The sequence below is a fragment of the Nyctibius grandis genome, chromosome 1 (genome assembly GCF_013368605.1).
Source record: "Nyctibius grandis isolate bNycGra1 chromosome 1, bNycGra1.pri, whole genome shotgun sequence".
NCBI lineage: Eukaryota > Metazoa > Chordata > Aves > Nyctibiiformes > Nyctibiidae > Nyctibius > Nyctibius grandis.
The window spans coordinates 9,317,361-9,342,204 of NC_090658.1; the positions used below are offsets into that span (position 1 = coordinate 9,317,361).

General features: G+C 40.3%; 1 long non-coding RNA gene across 2 annotated transcripts in view; it reads left to right on the top strand.

The window, feature by feature from the left end:
• The window catches only part of LOC137670717 (uncharacterized), a 175,659-nt gene that overhangs the window by 74,492 nt on the left and 76,323 nt on the right, over positions 1-24,844 (top strand). The window contains exon 1 of one of the 2 annotated variants that reach the window (XR_011049344.1): positions 2,909-3,019. The exons of the other annotated variant lie outside the window; for it this stretch is intronic. This is a non-coding gene — a long non-coding RNA (uncharacterized lncRNA). Of the gene's footprint in view, positions 1-2,908; positions 3,020-24,844 lie in introns of those variants that run through there. 2 annotated transcript variants of the gene reach the window in all.

The window sequence follows — 24,844 nt, forward strand, 5'->3', positions numbered from 1 at the left end:
CCTTTAGCTCTTAAATAGGACTAAAATAGTCAGTTTGGCTGAGGCTGCTGCCTAGTTTTCCATCCTGATGACCTGCTGAGTCACCTGGTTTCTCTGTTGATGATTTTCCCATGGGTCCAGTCACGTTTCTGAGCCCTGGGGAATCTCCTGGCAAAGGCTGGTTCACCAGCTTTGCAGGTGAAAGGCAAGGAAGTTGCAAACCATCATCCAGCAACAGTGTGGTTTTCTACCATGGCCTTGGTTAGAGCAGCTCCCAGGGTTCAAGAGACGGCAGCGCAGCTGCTACTCCTTCCCCCCACCATTTCAATGGGGTCTGCGATTTGTGCTGTGCAAACGGGACTGCACAGAAGCTTAGCTTTTCTCCCAGAAGTAACTCATCATCTTCTATCATTGATGTCAGAGTTGGGACAGAACTTCTTCCTCTTGCTACCTCCTCAAAAATACAGATGGCAAAGGAGAAATCTTAATAGCATGGAAATTAATGGTAAATTCCCACAGGTTTCTCAGTGGCTTGGCTGTCACCTCACACATTGCATTCTGAAATGAGAGAGACTTAAAGTGATCAAATGGGTGACTCTAGAGCAGTCCTCATCTGAACAAGTGCAGAAGCAAAGATCCTATGTGAAACTAATGAGAGGAGTTGGGAATCTGAAAAAGACTGAGGAAGGAAAAGGCTGCTATATGTAATAGCTGTTTGTCAGGGGGAAGTAGGACATTATGAAGGAGATACTAGAAAAGCTGTGCCAGGACTTAGCGAGTGGGCCGCAGAAAGTACATCCTGTGTGCCTCCGCCGTTGGCATAGTACCCCCAACCGGCTGCAGAATAATTCAGAGGGGAATTTAAAAGCACGTACCTGGGAGACAGGCTGAGTGCCTGAAATGGACACCAGCTACCCTTGCTGCCATAGAAAAATCTTATTCAAAGTCTTTTCCTTTTATGCAGATGAGCATAAATCAGTGGTTGTTTTTCAGTGAAGAAACAGCAGTAGATGGGAAGGTGCATAAACAGGTGCATCGTTTCTCTCCTCCCCTCCTGAGCAGCTCATTTTAATATACACCAGTTATTGCTGTGCATAATAATGCACATCTGTCAAACGTTTTCCAGAGTGCGCGAAAATACACCTACAGACCTACAAAGCAGGCAAGCCGTGTAGTAGCTATGCTGCTCCTGTATTGCCAATGCGGCTTCTCCAAGTAGAAATCTCTTCTATTCACACTCTCCTTCAGTCCCATGCTTTCTAGTGAAATATGTTATTTCTCTGCACAAAATGTAAGGAGATGCCAGTGACCACCAGTGTCCCTGATGTAATTCCACAGAAATATCTGACTCCTGCCGAGTCCAGGGCCCTGGAGGGCCCCAGTTCCTGAGGTGATGGGCTACTGCCAGGAAAGAATGAGGTCCCCTGGGTCAAATGCTCCCCCCAGACAGAGCCATTGCAACCCTAATAAAGGAAATGAGGTTGCCAGGGTGTGGTTGGAGACAGGATTTGGCCATATTTGAAGTGTGTGGAGTGACTCCAGGATGAGATCAAGAATTGGCCTCTGCCCCCAGCCTCCCCTTTAATATTATTCTTTATAAAGCAGCATACATTGCCTCACGCTTGCACTCCTGTAGCAGAGGCTGGGTCCAAAGCCCTCTAAAGAAGTTAAGAGTTTTCCTTTTGGAGGCTAGATCAGGTTACTAGAGAAGACACACAATCCAACTGCAATAAAATGGTTCCGTAGATGTATTTTTGTTCAGACAAATCTCAAACTTAATGCTCACAGCTGAATTTGAAAACTCCTTTTTACTTCTGCTTTGCTCCATCAAGAAGTAAAGAAGAGATACAAAAAATACCCCCAAAAGAAAACCCAGCCCTCAGCTCTGAGAGCCTGTATTTGGTTGGTGATGCTTTGCAGAGGTCACAGGGATTAATGAAAAACACAATTAGAACAACATCAAGCTGGGGGCCCCAGTTTGGCACTGAAGGATCCATTTGGGTATATCATATTGCGTTATGTGATGTAAGAATGTGGGCTAGTGTAATCAAAATGTAACTGCAATCCTTACCAAAAACACCTGTTTAACCTCAGCTAACCCGGGAAGAGAACTTTAGCCTTTTTTTTTTTTTTATTTTTACTTCTGTGTCGGAGGCATACTGGTGAGTGCGCAATAATGAAGCTTCTGTTCGTAGGCCTTGAAAATGGAAGTATTCAGAGCTTGTGCCCAGGCTGTCTATTTTATGTTCTTTAGCTATGTGCTTTCTTCACTAAGTTGTGTGCTTGGGAAGACTGCCGAAGTGAGGGAAATGGGGGCTGAAGATCAAAATATTTCATCCATGATGTGGTGAATTGTGGCTAGCGGCAGCGCAAGCATCTCCTGGCCCAAGAACAGAGGACTGTGAGGTACCAAATGCCCTGACTTGTGGAGGCAGTGAGGCCTTTTGGCACTTTTTGAGGAAAAACTGGTTTGAAAATGGAAAGCGAGTGACGAATAATGATCAGAGCTCAGAACCCAGATCTGAGTCGAAATTGCCAATTTTATTGCTTTGCACACTGAGCACATGCAAACCTTCCCTTGGTGATAAATGCTGAATAGACGCAAAGGCAGGGTGGCTCAGCAGGAAGGAAGAACCTGATGGTTCAAGTATCAGTGTGAGACTGGAGAAGATTCTTGTCTTCCATTCTGCTGCAAGCTTTTTATTTTTTGTGAGATTAGGCAAATTATTTAGGGTGTGATTAACTTAACCTAATTTTAGATGTCTAGAATTCAGTTTAGTTTTTAGTTTAAGTCAGTCACTGAAATTCCCTCTTTCTTCAGTGATTCATTCCACTTCTGCAGTTACTTGAGGATGGGATGATTTACTTTGGAAAATGTTTCTCTCCAACAGCTACAAAGGAACACATATAAATACTTGAGATGGGATGCTCAGCTTTTGATTAACTCAGATGAGGTGAGAGGACTCATGTCTTTACTCATGACACCCCAGCTGGTTGCTTCGGTAGAGCAAGAACACTCATCCTTCCCTGTTTCATCAGTGTAAGTACTTGTAAGAATAAATATGTTAAATTTTAAAAGGAGCACCTTTCTAAGAACATGCTGTTATCTTAACCTAGAACAGGCAAGGTGTTTCAGGAGTTAGTGGGAAGCACTCACTTGGTTTTTTGTATTTCCCAAAGGCAGCTGTAAAACCACCCCAGGTCCTTCATATTTTCTTTTTTTTTTTCACCTATGTGTAGACTAAAGCTTTCCTTCACTTGCAGTGAGAGCTTGATGTTGAATTGCTGCTTGTACGTTGAGCATCCTTACCCCCTTTTGCCATGTTGTGGTGATAAATTTAGGGTGTTCACTGCCTTCTATAAGATCAGGAGTCCTCAAGGAGAGTTCAGGTGTCAGGCTGTTGACCTAAGAGCTTTTGCAAGGTAAAGGTGTAGTTTTGGAAAAGTGGTCAGTGATGGAAAGCCAAAAAGGGATTTCTGAGACAGTGTCAGACAAGTGAGAGACTTGGGCTTTGTGTTTTAAAGATTTGAGGAAGCTGTTCTGGCAAAAGGGCTCAGAGGTGAAAGGCCACACAAAAATCTCCTGTGTGGGGCATCAAACTCCATTGCACCAAAAGCCCTGGTTTGATGTGCCCCCATTCTGATGGGTGACCTACTGAGGCATTTTCTGCTTAAATACATTGTGAGACCTTATACACTGTAGGATAGGAAATAAAAGGAGCATCAGCATAAACTGAATGAACAAAATACTGATACCTCCACACCACCACCAGACCATACTACAGGGTACTTATAGTATGTTCTGGCTTTGATATAGCAGCAGTTACAGGGCCCATAATCATTGCATGGAGTCTACGCGTTGCCTATCTGTGCTGTGACTGATTTAACCAGCAGTGTATAAATCACTCATTCCCACAGGCATTAAATTGCCAGTATTTTTTTAAGCAGCTTACCAATTGTATTTTTTTTTTAATCAAAGCAAGGTGCAATAACTTCCCGTGCTCCGCTGATGTCTTGTTTCAGGGAATGGTTTATCTGAGACAGACAAGAGTGTATCGAGTTCTCCACGGGCTTGTCAAGGCAAATACTTGTCAATGGCCTAAATACTTTCATGAATATTAGGGAATAATCTTGCAAGAGGGATAAGAGCACAAGTTCCAGCTGACCCCTCCCGCCCCTTTCCTCAGCCCACAAAACCTGGAGGGATTAGTTACATTTTGAAACAGATGCCCCTATAATTAGGGAGGAAGAAACATGATGGACTGTTTGGAAAAGACACCTTTGGGTAACATATCAGTGGGCCCACAGATCCATTACAAAAGTGCAATCTGACAAAACAGCTTAAGGTCTCAACTTGCTGCTCCTCTTTCACGACGGCAGTTTATATCAATGAAGATGCCTCATAGTCCTTCAGCCTAGAAAGGTTCAGACATGGGAGGGCCTGTGGAGAAATTTACAGCAGCCAAAAAGCCCAGTACTGAAATTTCTTTAATCTGATCGGACTTGTTCTTAACCATGAGACATAAATATCCAGCACATTACACCTTTGATTTACTGTTATGCATGTATCAGAGCAACAGTGGTCCTTTTGAATTATGCATTCTCTTAACAGAACATTAAACCTTATGGGGAGATGGAGTGGCCCAACACATAACTATTATCCTGACAGAGGGGAGGGTGAGATCAAGAGTAATGCTCCTAAGCTACAGAAGTTCCGAGTTTCTGTTGGATTGCTTGAATGAGCATTATAAATAGCACTTTGTTCCTTCTCGTTAATATGTAGTGTTTAGATTGCTCACAAGAAACCTGATAGATGGTTCATCAAGAGAAAGAGGAGGGATTATTATTTGACATAAGAGAACAACAACATCCCTAACTCCTGAAACTTGCCCTGAAACTGCTAAAGCATGCAGCAGAGCTGTGCCTGGGCTTCTGAAGACAAAGCATACCTTTTAATACTTGATAAACTATTTGTTATTCGTTTTTCTTATCAAATCATGACCAAAAGTTACTACAGTACTACAGGAAATCAGGTTTGATTTTGTAATATAGTCAAACGAGTACTTTGGAGTGCCATGTCTAAGATCAATAAGGAAGCAGTAACTACATTTGCTGTCATATGGTGATATTGATGTAAAAACATAATGGTCAAAATTATAAAATCAATTTCATAATTTAATCAGAAATGTTTATTGATACTATTAAAGCTGAATTCAATAGGTCCTGGTATGCAGTTAATTTCTTACCTGTCAGAAAAGCATACTGAAATGTTCTTTCTTTTAAATGCTTGGAGTTAATTCAGTGACAAAAACCAGCAGTGACTGTGGCTGGGATGGCCAGAGAATGGTTGTTAGATGGGGAGACGGGTGGAACTTTTCTAACAGTTTATAGCAAAATGTTTTACGCTTTGCAGAGTGCTTGTGTTTTACGTGTGCATACACATACGTGTATAATGTAACTTTGACAGTAACAGTGCTAGTAACTGCGGTGTCGCAGCATGAATCCTGACCGTGGTGAAGGCAGTGGAAACTTTGCCATCGAATTCAGCAGAGCCAGGAGTAGCTGTTGGATAAAGGCTCCACAATTTTCCTCTTACTCCGTGACTGTGCGTGGGCAGGAGCAGAGATCTGAAGTGGTGGGTCCAGGCTGTGTTGTCTTGTACTGTGTATCCCTGGGATTGTGTAGCTGCTCCTCTGCAGGAGGAACTAAGGACTGAAGTAAATGCAGATTCAAGGGAAAAAAAAGAAATGGTTGCTTTTGCCTTTGCTCATCTGACCCAATCTAGCTTATCTTTGGGCTAAATCCGACAATGTGGCGTGCACTGCAAAGGCAGTGGAGCAGGCAGAGGTGGCCACAGAGCCAGTGTGTGGGGTGTCAGGATTCAAGACCGTGGCCCATGCAGGGGGAAGAATGGAGAAGGCGGAGAGGAGGTCACTAGGTGGAGATAATATCCACTGTGTGGGTATGAAATGTTTTGTTCTGGGCCGTTCTCTTTGTGATGCTCCTGTGAAGGAATCTCTGAGCACACAGGGGAAAGATATCACAGGGGCTAGGAAAGACATAACCTCACAGTAGAAATCAGGGGGTCACCACTGAGGTAGTTCTTGGGAATTAGAGGAAAAAGGGAGTTTTCAAAAAATGTATAAATAAATAAATAAAAATTGAGATTGTTGTGTTGTCAGAGTTGACTGACCTAGAGAAGATTTCATGGACCACAAGTGCTTAAGAGCTGGAGAAAGGATAGTTAAGACTGTCTAATTCTCTGTAGATTGTATGCACAATAGAATAAACCCATTAGTCTCAGGGAGCAATGCTGAATACATACTTCATTACTGAACAAAAACTGAGCTGACCCTCGGATGGGTTCTTTTAATGTATTTTTTCTATATGGTACTTCTGGTATTTGAATACTTCTTTTTAAAGGAGGCCGTCTGGTGAGAGACAGTCTCTGTCATCGGAGGTTTTTTCACTCTAAAGAAATGAGTTTCTTTTGTACTCTGTGTAATAGGTAAACCATACTATCTCTTTAGGTCCTATTTCTCTATTTAGGTAGGTGACCTTATAGGTCTTGCATGTGAGCATGTATTTGAAATCGATCATTATAAATTATTGATACAGATTTTTTTTTTTTTACATAGCTAGTGAAAGATTAGTACCTCTTTTAGGGCAGTGCAAAAAATTTTATGTGAAGATTTTCTTACTTTGATGGAAAGATATATTTCTGTTCCTTGAGGTGAATGTGAGTGGTGTGTATTTGTCATGTACAGGAACAGATATAGGTATGCACAGCTTCACCTGTACCAGGATTCCTCGTGACTTCAAATCCAGTGTGAAGCTACTTTTAAAAGGCCAGAAACCAGCTCACTCCATGTCTCTGGGCTGACTAAAACCAAAATGCGACTGCTAACTGTGCCTTACAGTGGCTTTCAAGGCACTCTGCAAAGATGCAGACCAGATTTTATAACTGGCATGACTAAGCGATTTTTTGGTGGATAAAATGTAGCTCTGTCTGCTCCTAAGTCCAGGTTAACACTTAGCTCCGCTACAAGCTTTCTGCAGTTCCTAACCTGCAGATGGTAACTTACACTGCCTGTTCATCAGGTATGAATCTTAGCACAGATATTCTGCATAGTGGTTGTGAAATAGAGGGGCTTTACCACATGTATAACTCTTTCTTTTTTTACCTTTGGTGAAGTAGCAGAGACCATTTGGGAAGCCAACAATGAAATTCTCTGCTGTCATCTTTTCTTTCATTATATTTATCGGTACTGAATCAAATAATCTTTTCTCCTTCCTACCATAGACAATGACAGGAGCGAGCCTGGGAAACCTACTTGTTTCAAGGTTTGTGGAGTAAGGTGTTTTTAATCTGACAAGTGAGAAGATAGATGAGGCATTTTTCAAAGTGGAAGCAAATTTGAGTCACTAAATCACACACACAGAGCAAGAGTTCCTTTCTCAAACATTTCCAGAAATTCCTCAATGTCATTGAAATGTGACCCTAAAATCTGAGATCATGAAGAATTTTTTTCTCTCTAGAATTACATGAGGATTTATATTCAACTTGGCGAGTGAGACCATTTCTTGAGAACGCAGGTTTGTTCTCCTTGGTTTGTAAAGGCTCGTTTTACTGGACGTGAGCCTTTTAAAACTTCTGCTCTGTGGAAGTGCCTGTTCACTCCTCAGGTAATGAAGAAGATGAAGAACTGCCAGAAGGTGCGTTTCACCTCTGAGATGCACCATAGGATGGGGTGAACCATCCTCAGAAAATTCTCTCTTTCCATTACGGAGGGAGTGTAGAGGATGAGATTAGACCCAATTCTGACTTTATTTTGGTTATAGGAGAATCACATGACTGTAGATTTTGGAGGTACGCAGATCCAAAGATGTTGTAAGCTGGCAATAAATAACGAAAAAGTTCAGAAGATTTTAATACCTATTAAAATGGGATTGTCTGCCTCAATGTTTAAGGCTTTTATATGAGATTTAACTGAGGGAGTGCAGCCAATTAGTTAAAGATTAGACTATGGACTAAGTGGGGCTAAGGTCTTTTCCTCACTCAGACGTTGTTTTTCTGAGTGCTAATTGCTTGTTTGTATTTTAATTTTCCCTCAGCATAAGTAATGATAATAATGTGTGAATCATAATGGTCTTCTGTAACGGAATTCAGGAATGGTTGTTAACGGCTATACTGTTTTGGGTTGTGCTGCATTTGAGAAATGGGAATGACAAAATTTGTTTTCATAAGACAAGTAGCTGAGCCTTTGACATCTGATTTGGAATATTTGTCTATATAATACGTATTAGTAAAGCAATTTGTATCCAGTTTGTATCTGAGAAACTGGCATATTTGACTGATGTAACTGATTTAGAAACCAGCTTACTAGGTCGTCCTATGTACAGTAAAGAGGAATGGGGCTGCTGTACTATGCCAGGGCAGGGGAAGAATGGAGGCTTTTTCTTGGAAATGTTCCGACGTTTTGGAGAAGCATTTAGAGAAGCCACAGGAATGCCAGGATTAAGAGCCTGGATGCAGAATATAAGATGAAGGAGATGGTGATGGATTGCTTAATTCTTTTATTAGGACCCCATACTGTGCTGTACTCGGTATAGGTTATCATCGTTTCCAAAAGATGCAGTCATATCTGAGAAGGGACTGAATGAAAAGGGCTGTGAGATGAAACTAGGTCTAAAAAGAATATGAAGATTGACTAAAATTTTAGTCTTCTAAAGGAATATTTTATGTAGCTCAACTAAGCTATATAAAATCATAAATCATGTAGTCAAATCTACACTTCTATTGTGGTGTGTCGTAAAGCCCATAATAAACATTTGGTTCTTTGTCTACCATGAAAATACAGTGCTGATGCATTTTGCTGTGAAATGTGGTAGACTGAGGTCATGGAGATATTATCAGATCTTTCATCACCATGCATCCAGGCAAATAAAATGTGAAAATCAGTTTTCAAAGCCCAAACCTCTAAAATGTCACAATGGTTTCTGAGTTTTAAAGCTTGAAATTGCAGCTCTTAGTGAAATGCCTTGTGCTGCACCGTTAACATTTGTTAGATGGCAGCAAAAAGGCCACTTAGAGCAATCAGGGTGATTTTGTTTGTGTTTATTTTCATCTTCCATTAGTCTATGACAAAGTATGAAATTTGCCATTTTAACCATAACTGCCCCATTAGATCTGTCGTCTCTTCCCACAGTTTTTGTGGAATTCTGAATTCAGAGCAGTGCCCATCTAGATGACAGTTCCTGGCCTAAACCAGATGATAGAAACGCACCAAAGGAAAGTGCATATGTGACTAGAAAGTACAAGTATAGGAAGTAGGGACAGTGAGAAATGTGGTGATGTCAAAACATCATACTGAACATGCTGTATGACCAAACGAGACAGACTGGGGAAAAAAAAAACCCAAACCCCCAAGCAGTTAAGTAGTGCTTGGTTTAAAAAAAAAAAAAAAAGTCACTTTATCATGAGGGAAAGCCAGGATATGTACATAGACCAAAGAATGTTTAGTGTCATAATATGACTTGGGAGTGGTGCTAAGGCTTAATCAGCCATATAGTTTGCAAACTCTCCCACAGCTAAATTGATGGCCCAGCCTAAAATAACTCGGGAGTTGAGCTGAGATAAATATGTGGATACTTAGGTAGCTTGTCTCTCTCCTAAAAGTAGGAAACAATCAAGATGGTAATTTGTCAGGAAAGTCCTGCAACTTTTTGGAAGAGCTGAAAAAAATTGCAAGAATGTTTTGATAGGGTGTTCAGTTTCTGGAGCCAAAACGTAAGAAGGTCTAGCAGAAGAAATGTTAATGGAAGAATAGTCTGGCAGCTTTGATCCCAGAAGAAAAAAGAGGAGATCTGATTCAAAAGATTGGCTTCAATTTGGGGTGACTTTTGAGTGTCTGAGGAGATTTTTCTTATCTAACATATATTAAGCACTTAGGAATTCATTGTCTTTAATCTAATGGTGCAGGCTCTGTCTGTAGTTGGTGGGAGAGAAATGATCACTTGCATGGAATGATTCATCTGTATTGTCCTTGACAGTTATTTTAGGATGGGCTGAATCATACCCTGAAGATACCTATCCCTCTCTGCTGCCTGTAGGCAGCCTTGATCATTAGCCTAGACTTAGGCACATAAGTTTTTGATGGCTAATGTGGATGCAGTATGTCCTCCCTCAGTGACTCTGTAAGTGCATCTCTGATCCAACACGTCTGCTTTTAATAATCGAAAGTAAAAATACCCTCCCCTTCTTAAACATTCATATTAATTAGGTGTGAAAAATTACTTTTTGGATCAGTCACTAGCACTTCAAGATTGTTTAACTACTCTAAATGACCTAAGGCATATTAACCAAGATAGAGCAAGTGGGAAGAGGGAAACAGAAGTACCACTTTCTAAAGTACAAAAGAATGGGATGAAAATAGTTCCTTTGCTTTTGGTTTTAATATTTGCTTTTGTTCATCTCTTGAACTTGAAAATCTCATCAAACAATCTGTCAGTACCTGTACAGTGAACAGAGCCCTTTAGCAGGAACAGTACAAGGAAGCCATCAGTAGTTGGTCCTGCTTGTAATTTTAAGCATATCATTCAATCTACTTATGCCGGTAGGATCTCTCTTAATAGTCATTGAATGCGTGCATGTCTGTGAAAGGGCTTTTTCCTCCTTAATTATATGAATGTGAGTAACCCAGCAGAAAGCAGCCATATGCAGGTGGCCTAAATTCCAGCTGCGTCCCCTTTACCTGGTCAGTGTAGAGAGCTAGCTAGCCTCGAAAAACAATTCTGTCTACGTAAGATACTGAGCAGGGAGCTGCCTAGAGCTAACTAATAGAAAACACTAGGTAAAATAGTGAATTAGAAGAGATTTCCAGCAATAAGGAACAGTTCTCACCAGAAACAGGCTGAGAATAGTGTTTCAGAAATAAATTGGGAAAAAAAAGGTACTGGAGTTGCTAACCTGCACTCAGTCCACTCTTGGATCCTGCAAAGGATGGGTTTAGTCCTGATACTTGATTCAAAGGGGTGACACCAGCGTCATGATGTGGAGAATCAAGCAAACAGCCCATATGTCTGCCAGTTCTTCAGTTACTGAAAATCTGTTTTGCAAACACTTTGTAAACCTGTGGTGATGTGGAGCTGTTTTGGTGAAGTACTTCCAGGACATCGTGCAGTAAATAATTGTAGTTTACAAACCAATTCACTGACTGGCAAGGGAGAAAAAAAAAGAAAAAGGATTGTGTACTGCTGCTTTCCCTGGTGTTTCGTGTGCCAGAATACCGTAAATCATAACACATTTTAGCAAGGTGGCCAAATGGTTTTTCTTAACTCAGTTTGCTGAGCTTTTCTAATTGGTGGGGAAGGCCTTAAGTTGACATTCTTTTCTCTTACTTTGCAATTTTACAGTGTTTTGTTGCTTAAAAGGTATTACAGTCTTCTGGTAGTGCTGAACTCTTCTTGCTGTGAACCTAAAAGATATTGATTTCTTGGAAAACGGTTAACAATTATCACAGAACAGATTCCCAGGAGGTGCAGGCAAAGCAAGTGCTTTGATTCAACACTGATTTTAGGATCTTGGGGGTGAAAATCACCCAAATGACTAGATAATCTAATCCAGTCCTCTGCCAACAAGCATTCTGGACAGATGCTTGTTGAACTTGTTCTTACAAATCCCTAGTGCTGAAGACTTCATCATGTGCTGTTCTTCCCGGGCGATCTTATTCGACTCTGCACTCTTACGATCAGAAACTTGTTGCTAATGTCCAACCTGAATCTCTAAGATGATGGCTTGTGCCCATAACTTGTAATTGATCCATTCTGGACATAAAAAACAGATGCTGCTTTTTCTTCCTACGAGGTCTTTGATTCATAAGGTGGTCTTAACTCTTTTTTTTTTTTTTTTTTTTGTTTGTGACTATTTGGCTCCTCTTTATCCAAAGTCAGAGTAATTCAATATTTGATACCGCGTGTGGAGGTCATCAAACTTTGTTCATCCTTGGCTCTCATGAAATAAAAAAACCTGTTCCTCTGTCTCCTTATTTGTCTGTGCAAATCTAGTGTTCTTCAGGCACAGAGCGATATTGAGAGATGATTCTGCTTTTTGCTGTTAAGAAAACGCAGTACGTTTCGAGAAGTCCAAAGAGAGATCTGGCAAGGATATTTTTCTGCTAAAAGCCTGCCTGCCTATGGGTGAATCTCTGCCCAGCACATTGAAGCATGAGGCTTCTGCTCATGAAAATGCGATCCTTTATGAGAAAAGAGAAACTGTGATCTGGTGTTCTGGCTTTTGTGCTCTTTTTTTCAGTTTCCTTTTGATTGCAAGAAGTGAGTACACACTTTAATTACATCTGGCCTTTTTACAACATGACTAAGCTGTCCAACAGATGTCTGCTTTGGGTCCGAACAGCATGAACATATGACAGGGAGGCAAACAATAATCTCGAGAAGTTTCATCCCTCTTGTTTTTCACACAGATTTGGTCATACTGTATCAAACGCCTTTGCAAGTTCTTTATTCTTTTGGAAAGTAACATTGCCAACAAGTAGCTTCTGAGTCTGGTCTCCTCTTATGACTTCCAAAGAATAAAGCTCTCTCTGGGAAGGTACCCTCAGCTCGCATATAATTGCCACTCATAACCTGATGATGCACATAGGGATTGAAGCTTTATAGGCCACACTCCAGCAGAAATCCTTAAGGAGGACTAGGAAATGGATACCATCAGGCCAGATTTGGAGGACTGGAAATAATTTACCCATAACTCTTGATTTAATCTATCTGTCTGTTCAAATTCATCTCTCATCTAATCAATCTGAACAAGAGGACTGAAATTCTGGAAATAGTGTGTTTATTAGTTTTAAAAAAAAATAAATAATAAAAAAAAGTGCTGGAAATATGTGTTTTAACAAGTTGTTGAGTTAGCAATTCTTTCTTACTCTACAGCCCAGCTCTGCCACACATACTGTAACTTTCATCTCCAGCCAGAAAACTTCAAAGTCGTTCTGAGGTCAAGGGCAGTGTGGCAACATGTATTAAATCAAGAGTTCCCAGATCAGTGTACGTTCTTGGATGTGGACATGGACTGCAATGTACGATGACATTGTAGAAACCGGACTAAGCTAGCCACTTGGAGAGATTAATGATTCGGGGCTGTACCAGCCTGCAGAGCTGAGAGGGTTGAGAGGTTTGGTGTTTTTTTTTTTTTTAATTACTGTGATTTAAAGGGCAGAAGGCACATACGTGACTTCAGTATATTATTCTGCCATTTGCTTTATTAGATCTACTCATTGGTGAAATTCACGTAATGCTGCCGCACAACCCAACTGGTAAGCAAAATCCTCTCAAAGCAGGGCAAGAAAACAGTCCTTTTCCAAATGTAGCTTTATCAGAAACATGATGAAAACCTGGTTTATAAGGTGAAACAGTCATCCATAAATAGTAAGCTTGCAGCGATGCTTTGAATTGGTTGGGTTTTGCTCCACTTTTAGGTTTTGTTCTGTTCACTATAATCTCATTTTCCGTTCGTAACCAGCATGTTCTTGCTGTCCTGAGAACGAAATGCAAGCTAGTCCTTGCCTGATGTATTTCTGCTCAGAGCAGTGTAACAGAGGGGCTTAGCTTTATTAGGCAGCAATAAAGGTTGTCACTTTTCCTCCAAGCAGGTCGGAAAGAAACATAATGAAAAATTTACGTATTTTGCTACGGAAAATAAAACAAAACCTTACAGTAACTGGCAAGAGTTTACACATTATCAGATGAACTAATATTCTGAAATTGTCTTTAACCTTGGAATTATCAAAACTCATGGCTATAAGAAAAGAGATTTGCAAAAACGGAGCTGCGTTTGAATCCACAAAATAATATGCACATAAAGCCTACTTTCGTCCCTTGAAAATACCAGCACTTAAATAAGGTTTTAGATAAGATTTTCATTACTGTAGACTCCCTTTAGGCTTGGTAGAGGGAAACAGAGGGAGGGCAGCTTGGCTTTTGGGTGCGTTGAATCGTTCTTTGGAATTGCCTATCTGACTGAGGCACTTCAGTGAAGTGAGTACAGTTTGGCATGGCGTGTTTAGCTAAAAAAGTACATGACCATATGTGCAGGGTATGTGGAATACCTGACTATCTGCTTTGCATGTGCAACTACACACTTCTAATTTGTCATAAAATTGCAGAAAAGGTAGGGAACAAAAATCTTTACAGTGTTTATGTGAATTTGCATGCATTGTGTTCCATGTCTTCCTTCAAATATTATAAGGTGGTATATCCATATACTATGCATATTTAATATTTGCTTTGAAAAGCTCTCTTTAAATCCCACTTCCAAATTCACTTAGAAACCTTGATTCTCAGGGTGAGCTTAGTTAACTAAAGAGAGAATAATAAAATGAATTCACGGGACCTGTTAACTCGTCTGCAGTTTCAAATATCCAATCTAATTGCTCCAGACTGCCAGGTAACTAAGTTGGAATGTTGATTTCGCAGAAAACCTCCTTCCAAATCAATCACCCTCTTTGCTTCAGGCAGAACTTTGCTGTTCTCCGAGTTTCCCATCCACCTTTGGCCACTCGTGGATCGATATGGGTGCCAATCCGTCATAATTAGAGTGGGAATACGAAAACACAATTCAAGTGAACTCAAATAATATTTCTGAACTTCAGCTAAAGCACAGTTTAGATTTTCAGCCAAGATTCAGGTAGTTTCTATTTTTTGCCAAACAAATTACCTCAATGCTGAATAAAATGGCTATCTTGCTTCATCAGCATCGCTCGGCAAAAAAAAAAATTAATTAATCAGATTTCCTGCCGTTCCATTAGCTTTTTTTTTTGTTTCATTTAATATTTCATCTGCCTCTAGAGTGATTTTTCTAATACCAAAAGGGCTTAGTCAATTTTCAGGACTAACTACTTGCAAAATGCCAGTTTAATAAAGCAGGTTTATTACTGGAACTTGGCACAAAAATAAAAGCTGAAGCAATATAAAAATGTATTTTGATGAACTTTTTTTTTAAAAAAAAGGAAGGGGGGACAGTCCTGGTTGTTTCTGAATGCCCTTGATTTCTGTAAAAACTGAGTCAGTTGAGGCTACTCAGCATTTTTGGTGTTTGCATTCTTCATGTACAGAAATCAGGAGGAGCATCAGCGTACCTGAAATGATAGACCGAGCAGTCAGTCCTCATCCAGCCCATCAAAATAGTCTGGTCTCCAGAGCAGTTTCTAATCACAATGTGCTGAAAGGCCAGGACCACCACTGCCCGCAGAAGCATTTTTGGTTGCCATCTTTACAGTATTATCCAGCTCTGCCTTATACTTGGTTTAAATCTGTCTGTTGATGAAAGATTTGGATATCAAGTTTGACATGGAGTATTCTCATGTGTTTTGTATTGGTAGATAGGGAAGAGGGCAATAGTTGTTCATTTGCAGGGATGAAAAAATGCAGTTTCAACAACAACTAAAACTATTTATACAAAAAATTACTGGAAAAGCCAAATTCTTTTAAATTTCTCATTCTGAAACAAAGTTTCAGGTCCAAATTAATCTAAATTAAGTATATTAAATAATAAAAAGGCAAAAATAGAATCAAAACATGAAAATCCACCTGAAAATTGCACATGGAGATAAATGCTGATGTTTTAATTACCCTTTACAACTGATTTTGCTTTTTTACTTCATGGAGAAAGCCTCTTCCATTCTGGATCAGCTCCAAAAGAGATTTCATCTGTTTGTGGACTATCACGTTCAGGTACCCATCTGGCCTGTGTTGGCCACTGGTGCCCCTGGTAGGGTAGGAGTGTATCGGTGCCAAGCTGAAGGACAGGCAGCTCCTTCTCAGAGCTTTTTCCCTCTTTGCTTTTGCCCCTCTGCAGCCAGCCTGCTTATGTAAGGTGAACACTTAACTGTCCCAAACAGCCATGTCTCAGGCTTCTTTAAAACTGCTAAATGAAGGAAACGAGGACGGAGAATTCAGTTTTGTGTGCGTGTTGGTTTGGCGTGAAAAACTCTCTCACCTGCCATTCATCAGAAATAGTCACCAGCTGCTCCCAGGCTAACGTTACAGTGTCAGTGGGAGGTCTTTAGCATGAGAGGGAGAAAAAGGTCTTTGCCAAGATGCTAAAAAATGGAGTACAGTGAAACTGGAAACTTCCCCTGATAGTGAGCACATTATCTAAGCATCTTATTACAAATTACTGAGAGCCCTTTTAGCAATTTTTTTTTTTATGTCTTAAGGGGATTTAACTAATTAGGCACAAAGTCTTATGCTCGGGATTTATTCAGTCATGTTTTTTCACTTAAGGTATGGCAAGTTGTCTGTTTTTTTCATGTTCTGGTGGTCATTTGTGGACGAGGCAGATTTAGCTGGGAGGAACCCAGCTGCAGTTACTAATAATGTTCAGCGGTGCTGACTCCCACGCTTGCTGTGCACGAACTCCTGTTGGAGCCAGCTGAAGACCTGCAATTCTTGCTGGCATGCAGTTCTGGCCTTGCTGCTCAGATTGATGCTGTCACGTAGCATCGGTATAGCTCTAGGACTAGATTTTGAGTATGCAAGGATGTCAAGGTTGGATCGTCAATGCCGATGTTGCTCCCCTCGTTTGGAGAACAGGAGCCCCCACCTGCCTGATAGCGCAGGACTTGGTAGTCCTGAAAAGCTCCAGCTTGGAGTGGAGAAGCAGCAACACTCAAGGACCTTGATAGGCAACAGGGAGATGCCTTTACAAAACCAGCCTGGAGTACCTCAGTTGAGGATCTTTCCTCTGCCTGGTGCTTAGGTACTCGAAGTAGGCAGTGTGGGTAGCTTCAGTTTGGAGTTGGAGCAATATGCCTTTGTAGAACATGTCGCCTCTCTTACTAGTACTGAAAAGTGCATAGAGACAATTACTAGCCCTGGACTTCTGCACCGAGTCCACAAGTGTCTTTAGACCATGTAGTGACCTATGAAAGGTCACTAAGAATAGGAGACCTATTGTCTGTGGATTTTAATTACAAATTTTAAATGTATAGAGCTCTGTAGGTAGATTGAAACCCACTTTTAATCTGACAGTTCCCGCCGTTTTCATTGAGACCTCTGTGATCTCATGAGAATTTCCACAGCAACCAGTAGTAAAGTCACTGAGATCTTTGGATTTAAAGTAGGATCATACAGCAGGAGAGCGCAAAGGATATACTAGAAAGTACTGTGTGCCTTCAGCCTCTTGCAGTGGGGTGGGAGAAGCAGCTTTGCAGACTCATATCCAAAGTCACAAAGACTAATCTGTCCTTGCTCACTTATCTGTCTATAAAAATCAACACCGTGTTCTGGGTTGCAAAAATGCAGAAATATATTTGATGTATGAAATTGTTTCTCATTAGAATTTATTGCCATCAGGTATTACTTAGCTTATAAAGGCTTTTTTTGGGAAGGATTTGTTCTTAAAGAGTCAAAAATATGTTGCTGTACTTGCATTTCAGGGTTAGCTAATTCAGTAGTTTTAAATAATTTAAAAAACCGTTAATGGTCAAATCCTCAAGTTATTCTAGACTCATGTGAGGTGAAATTCGCAATTGTTTTTTGGTGAGGCATGGACTCCTCCAACACAGGGATCTCTGAAAGTCTTCCTTTGGTTTCCTGCCTGGTGGTTAACTCAGAAATCCACCTGTGATCATCCAAACGTTGTCTTGTGTCCATGCAGCAGAACTTCATCCTCTCGCCTGTCCAACTCGGCAGCACTGGGGTCTGTGTGCAGGTTTCCACAGAGCTTCACTTCATGTAAGGTAGAGGGAGACAATGCCAGCACATTCATTTAACCTTCAGTTTTGGTTAATTTAATTCAGAAAACCAAGCTGCAAAAAAAGGACTAAAATCTCACTACTCTTGACTTTTACTGAACACGTTGCATGATATCTCAAACTACCAGAATCATCTGGCACCAACTCTGTTTGACTTTCTGTCGTACTAAAAGATGTATAGGAAAAAATCAATATCTGTTTTGTTTCACAGTAGAAGATCTCAGCATTTTGCAGCCTAACATATATTTTAGTGGTTTCATTGCAGCACTAAAGGTCAAGTACCATATCTGTGCCTGTGATTTCCTGTACTGCTTTAAAGCACATCCAGGGCCTGTAACTCTTTTAAGGGCACAATCCTGGTATACTGAAAAGAATGGAGGTATTTTTTGATGGCCAAAAATGAAATGTAAAAAAATTTGTGCAGTATTTTTGGAGCTTTTCTTCAACTTTTTCTCATTTTCACATGTGATATGTAGCAGTGATTCTATAAACTATGTGCTTAATTGTGAGCTCGTGGCTGAGCCAGGGACTTGGATAGCAAGGATGAGATCTGAACAGTAGCAGATTGTCTTTGTATTAGATATTTCTTGATTATAAATGTTACAGTGCTTTTTAAGGAATTTCAGATCTTGCATATTTTCTTAGTGTTGTTTCCTGACTGAATTTATATTCCGTTGTACAAGCCGCATTGTATCTCTGGTTTGTAGTATTTACATTTTCCATCTCTTCTATTTGTCTGTTACCTGATACATTGTATTTTCTTATTAGGAACTTATCTGGTGAAATATTTGACACCACAATATCCTATACAGCTAATTCCGGACAAATTTATAAAAATCAGATAAACCCCACACTTGTTTACTAACCACTTTTGCATTTTATTGACATTTCTGGTTCTGCCTGCTTTCGTTCTTTATTTGCTGTGATGAAGGTTTTACGCTCCCTGATTTATTTGGTGTAGAGTACCATTATACATACGAAAGGTACAATATAAATCAATCAATAATAATAATAAATAAAGCGAAGTTAATGTTTCACTTTACGATTTTTCTAAGCATCAAAACACAAAGTCTCTGTTGACTGTCAGACATTAAATAAAGCACTACACAAACACACCGTCACACACCTCCTGTTACTTACTTGATGCAATTAAACTCCAGGCTTAAGGGTGGCCTCACAAGAGTTTATGACATGTCTTTTGTTGTCCTATCTTTTACTTTTAAACTATATCTTGTAAATCAATTTCTATTATAATTCTCATAAAAGAGTATTTTGTTCAATAAAGTTTATGCTATGGCGATATCAGATAACAGTACCCGGTTCCCCTTAGCTTGTTTGAGCCGTGTAGGACATGCATATCTCATAAATTGCTCTCCCTGTTTGATGATGCATCTATGGCTGCTTGCAGGAAACTATATTTTTGTTAAGTTGAGAAACCTGTAATTCTTAGAGTGATCCCTGAACCTTATTTAATGCTGCAAAACACTACAGGAAAGGGGGTTGAACTTTAATGTCTGGAAGGGGGAAAGTAATAGCTTTCCCCATCTCTTCTGTAAGTGACTTGGGCTATGTGATGAATGCAGAACCTTCACTCACAAGGTTTTCCTGATATTATACACTTGTAGCAAATAAGGTTAGAACCTTTAAAATATAGCATTTAGTAATGTACTGGAAATAGCTTCTTCTCGATTCCTTTAAAGGTCACTGCATTTGCTTTTCAGTCGTAATTTTAGTTCAGGCCTCTACAGAGTAGAACTGGGAACACACTTGGCAATGTTCTCTCGGTTTCCCCAAGACTGAAAATAAAATGGCATGGGACATCCATATGTAGTGAACAAGTGTGTATTTCATGTGTGTTTGTATGTATGCATACAGAAAAATCTTCAAGTTTGGGAGTCGATTACTAGACCAAATAATTAGGCATAGACACAAAACAGAGAAATAACCACTTTAATATCCACTGTTTTCCTCAATCTTTCTTTGCATGACCTCACTCCCTTCCACCACCCAGAGCTCGTGGATCTCCAGCCTCCCCAGCTGAAGAACAGACCTGTTACTGACTTAGTAATCCCGTTTAGCTTAATAATATGGCCTTGCTATGAAAAAAAGGATGTGCATTTCTTTAATGATTTAGTTAGGGCATCTAAAATGAGGGAAGACATTGAAGAGTAATGAATGGCTGAGATACATTTTTCATCTCACGCTTAGAAAATACTTTATGGCTAGGAGAGCAGTGTATTTCATAGTTGGCCTAAATTTGCCAGTAATGCTAATGTTTATTAAGAATTGAAGCTTACTCATTAAGGACAGATGTGGAATACTCGAGTAAGGTGTTACATGTTAGAGTAGGGTTAGAAGGTGGATGTTAGGAGCATTTATGAAGTATGGGCTGGGGGAAGTAGCGTTTCACCTGAAGTGACACAGATGAGAAGCAGCGAAGACGGGGTTGTGTGGGAAGGCTTTTGATTCTTTTTTTCTGGCTGTGGAAAAGTCACATAGGCTGAGATCCAGTGAATATTGAGGCTCCAGACTTCTAATTTCAGTGCAAAGACTAGGAGCCATAGTAGCTGTCTGGAAAGGGGCCGTGTTGCTAGAGGTCATTGTTTCAATACCTAAGTTTAACAGATTCTTCCGAGCAGATGCCGTGACCCTGAGTTCACGTGCCTTTGCTCTCAGCATGGGGAATGGTTGGCAGCTGAGAAGAGGATGTATTTTTTTTGCTGAAATAGGTCCTGAGCCATAATATTTTTTACACACGAACTTATATTTTAAGGCTCACCCTAGGCTTATAAAACAAATGCTTTTTTTAAAGCACATAAATCAAGTTGGATGCCAGCTGGATTTTCCCAGGAGAATATTCATATTCAATGACTGAAAGGATTTATTCTCTGTTTACGTTTATGAGATTTGGCAACAGTTAATGGAAGTAGAAAAGTCAGCTATCTTCTTTTATAGCAGGTAACTATATCTCTTTGGCTGATCAAGATTTACAGACATCTTCCCAGTTGATTTATTCATGTTAACATTACCACTTGTCCATTTTGAAACTCAGAAGAATGATGCCAATTTTCATTTTTGTAAATGAAGGAGGAGAATTGGTTTTGTCAGCTACCAGCTAATAACTTTGCAAATAGTATGTTTAGGGGGTTTCACTGGACCATTTGAAAGATGTTTGACCTGTTTTGTGTTAACCGAAGGACTCAGAGCTGCATTTTCTAAAGTGACTGCTGAGAATACCTGATAGTTTAGGTGTCCAGCTGAGACATCTGGTTTTCAGCTCTCAGGTGCTCAGTATGTGGAAATCTACCCTCTTTTGTGTGTCTCTGCTTGAGCTCCAAATTTAAATAGTCTGATCATTAGTTATCCTTACTACCACCTTCTTTCTCTTGTCAGGTATTCTCTTTGCTCTGAAAGTGTCTGCGCTTGAAAGCTGTGCTGGATGCCCTGCAACAGCATGCTTACTGTAGCTGAGTTCTTGGATGCAGTCCTTTAGCTAATGTGGGTGGTAATAGACCGGATCAGGTTGCTTTTCAAAACTACTTGATCCTAGCAGTGTGGCGGATGACTGTCTGCATGAGCTGATGAACAAACCATACCTGAGTGCCGTGGAGAGGAAGTCTCATTCTGCAAGTTGTGGCACCCCGTAAAAGGCTTTTATTTTTCTTGTGCTTGTGGTGATCCAGGAGGACGGTAATTCACAACCACTTTAGATCAGTGTCAGATCCTCAAAGATCTTGTGGAATGACACGCACTCTCAATTATATGAAAACACTGTATATTTCACTGTCTGATATGTCTTTCTGGACCTGCTGCAGAGTACTGAAAGAGGCCTTGTAGACCACAAGTAGTCCAGGACCACACTGGGAGAGATCACAGATTAAGTCTGTTGTGCTTTCCTGACTGGTTTACTCTTTTAAGCTCTGTCTCGGTTTATGTGCTCTGCATTCAAACCTAATTTATGACTATACCTGATTAATTACCTCAGTGCATTTGCTGGGCAAGGCATTTCACAAATATGCTAAAGCTACAATTACCACTTTAAAAAGGTCCTAAACCATTGATCCTGTCCTTCTAAAAAACATTCTCTGCCACAGCCAGAGCACAAGCCACTTTGGAGATTGAAGTACCATGATATATTCTCCTTTGCATCTATAAAGGCCTTGCAACCTGAAGACAAATTTCTTTGCCAGCTTCTCGACTGGAGGAGCTAACCCTGCTTACCATCCCTCACTGTGCAGAGTGCTGTCGGCCTCCCAGCACAGAGGGGCCATAGAATATATTATGCCATTAACACTTGTCTGTGTTCTGTACTCTGCATATTAAAGCAATTGAGGAGATCAATTATCTTCAGCTGGGGATACTAAGCCTTATTATGTCTTTTTTTTTAATGTTTATCCAGAGCGCTATGAACTTTCATTCTCCAAAGGTAGCAGTCAACAAAGATAAATGGAGTGGCAGAAAGCAGCTACTTAACTAACCGCTTTCGCTGCTTAGCGCAGGGGTCTGAATTCAACAGAGGTGAGGCTCTAAAATGAAAGCTAAAGGAGGGGTTGGGAGGCGAAAACCAGCCAGTTGAGATCACAGAGAAAGAGATGTGAATGGCAAAGATCACACGCAACAAACCCAAACAAAATGAAGCGGCTAAAGACAGTGATTATATAGATCTGAGGAGACTGTTGACTAGGTGGAATTGCAATTATCTCTCAGGCTTCTGGGACCTTGCTCAGGGAATCATTACTGCAAAACTAAGAAGATTGTTCTCAGGTGCAGAACATATTGATTTTGCTGTTCTCCAGCATCCTGCAAAGCAACTGACCATGTCATTTAAGTGTTCGTTAACCAAACACATCAATAAACATAAAACTTTCAAAAAAGTAAAAATCACCTCATAAATAATTATAAAGGAGTGAATTATTACCTAGGAGCAAGTGTAATTGATGTCATTATAAATAAACTACAAAATATATCCTGTCCCAAGCTTAAAAATGTATGAAGGCATCCATCTACCTTGTTAAAAAATGATAGTTTATCTTGCCAGGAGGACAGCTTTCATAGCTGCCTGATTGGAAGAGGTGTGTGCAGAGAAGAGATTACATTGTAAATATTTTTTATTTGCTTTATTTTTCCTTTTTTTTTTATTTTTATGTGAATTCAAAGCTTATAAAGAGAGAGGGACAGATAACATTCGTTACAGCCAAGCTGCAGGGAGGGCAAGAAGAATGTCTCTGTGCAGTTCACATCAGCCCTGACCTGCAGTGCTCTGGCTATTGTAATCCTTGACTTTTGAAGAGCAGCTGTCAGTAACAACAGGCTTTTTTTCCCTGTAGGTTTTTTTTTTTTCTCTGACCCAAGGAGTGCAGGGACAAGCAAATTCATTTTGAATGTGTGATGTGAAGTAATCAGTAATTGCAAAGCACTCGCATCATCTGTTCTCTAGTATTGCTTATTCACCCATAACTGCAATTAACACTAGTGAGATATTAATGCAGGAGGAAATGAGACCCTTGGCTTTGTGTTGACTGATGTCCCAACATACCTCTTAATCAGGGGTCCCTTCTTCTCCAAATAGTGAGACAGAGACAAACTTGCAGGGTAGGTCAAAGGGGTTAAAGATGAAGGCTTTAGATTTTTGCTGACTAGTAAGTGAAAGGGACAGATGAATTCGTTTGGTAATGGTGGTCTTTTCCTGCATACATGAAAGAAAACAGCTGAATACTTTCTTTGTGTGTACAATCATTTAAATAAGCACAAATCCGGGGCTGACCAACTCCCAGAGAAGTCAGTCAAAGACTGTCACTTGGATGTGAGATAGGGCTCATGTGTTCCTTTGAAGAAGCTTTTAATAGATTTGGAAACTTCCACAACTTGTCATCCAAAGTAGATGGGAGAGTCTCTCCATCCCCCTTCCCCTGGATCCTGCCTGGATCCGTACAGCAGCATGCCCCCAGGGCTGCCAGATTTGGGGATGCTGTTTATAAATTGCACCTAAACTAGAGATGTGACTTCACATTGTGGGATTTTGTGAAATATGGTATTTCTTTATCTAGTCAGCTGATGTATCAGAAAACACTGTTTTCTGTTTTAAAAGTCTCAGTGAAGAATCTGAAGGAAAACTGATTTTATTTTAATTTTGTATATGTCCAGTGATATGTTTTTTTTTCGGGTCAGATTAGTGCTAGTTTGCAGCTCTGTTTGGACCCTTGCACATCCTAAGAGATTTCAGAGTCAAAAGGGGCTGTTGGTTGTTTTGACTTCCCGGCAGTTGTTGCTTTTGATTATTCATGTTTCTCTTCTCTCCTGCATTGCACACTGCTGGCTTCTGTGGGGATCTCTTTTTGCAGCTGTATTTTCACAGAGAGTCTTGAGACTCCTGTTCACATAATAAAATCTGAGTTTTCTCCGAGAAGATATTCTGATTTTTTCACCCTGGTTCAGGAGAAAAGCCAATGTCAAAACATCAGACTTTCTCACGGGGGTTTCAGCAGTCTTTGTTTCCAAACGCCTTCCATAAATTTGGAGTCCCATTTTGCTGTCAGTTTTGGGCAAGCTTAGGAGCACATGGGCACTGCCTTGGAGAGATGAGAGTATGAAAAAACAGAAATGGAGGCAGGGTGAGTGACTGATGCAGAAAGTCCCACGAAAACATTCCCCTGGTAATTCCATGGGACTTCTTATAGATCAGTCTGGGCAAAGGGGTGTACTCAGAGAGCTCAGGGCAATATTTGTCATGCAGCTTATTAGTTTCATTTCCTTTTCCTACTCAGACTCTTTGTTTATTAATTTACTTTATTCATATAAGAACTTCTTCAAACATTTTTCAGAGCATCTGGATTGTTTTGGTTTTGACAAATTCAGAGGTGATATTTGTGCGGGAGATAATTATTGGCAAAGGAAGAGTGAGCAGAGGAGGAAGGAAGAAGGTGGAGGAATGTAGAAAGGGAATGGGGAAAGAGAAATGAATACAAAATGGACTGGGGGAAGTTAGTGAGCTGCTTATTAAAAAAAGACTCTCTTTTCTGTTACGAAAAAAGGAAAATTACAGGTTGGTGTTGCTGAGTTTATCCTGCCTATGTGCTTGTGCCTTGATTGCTTCC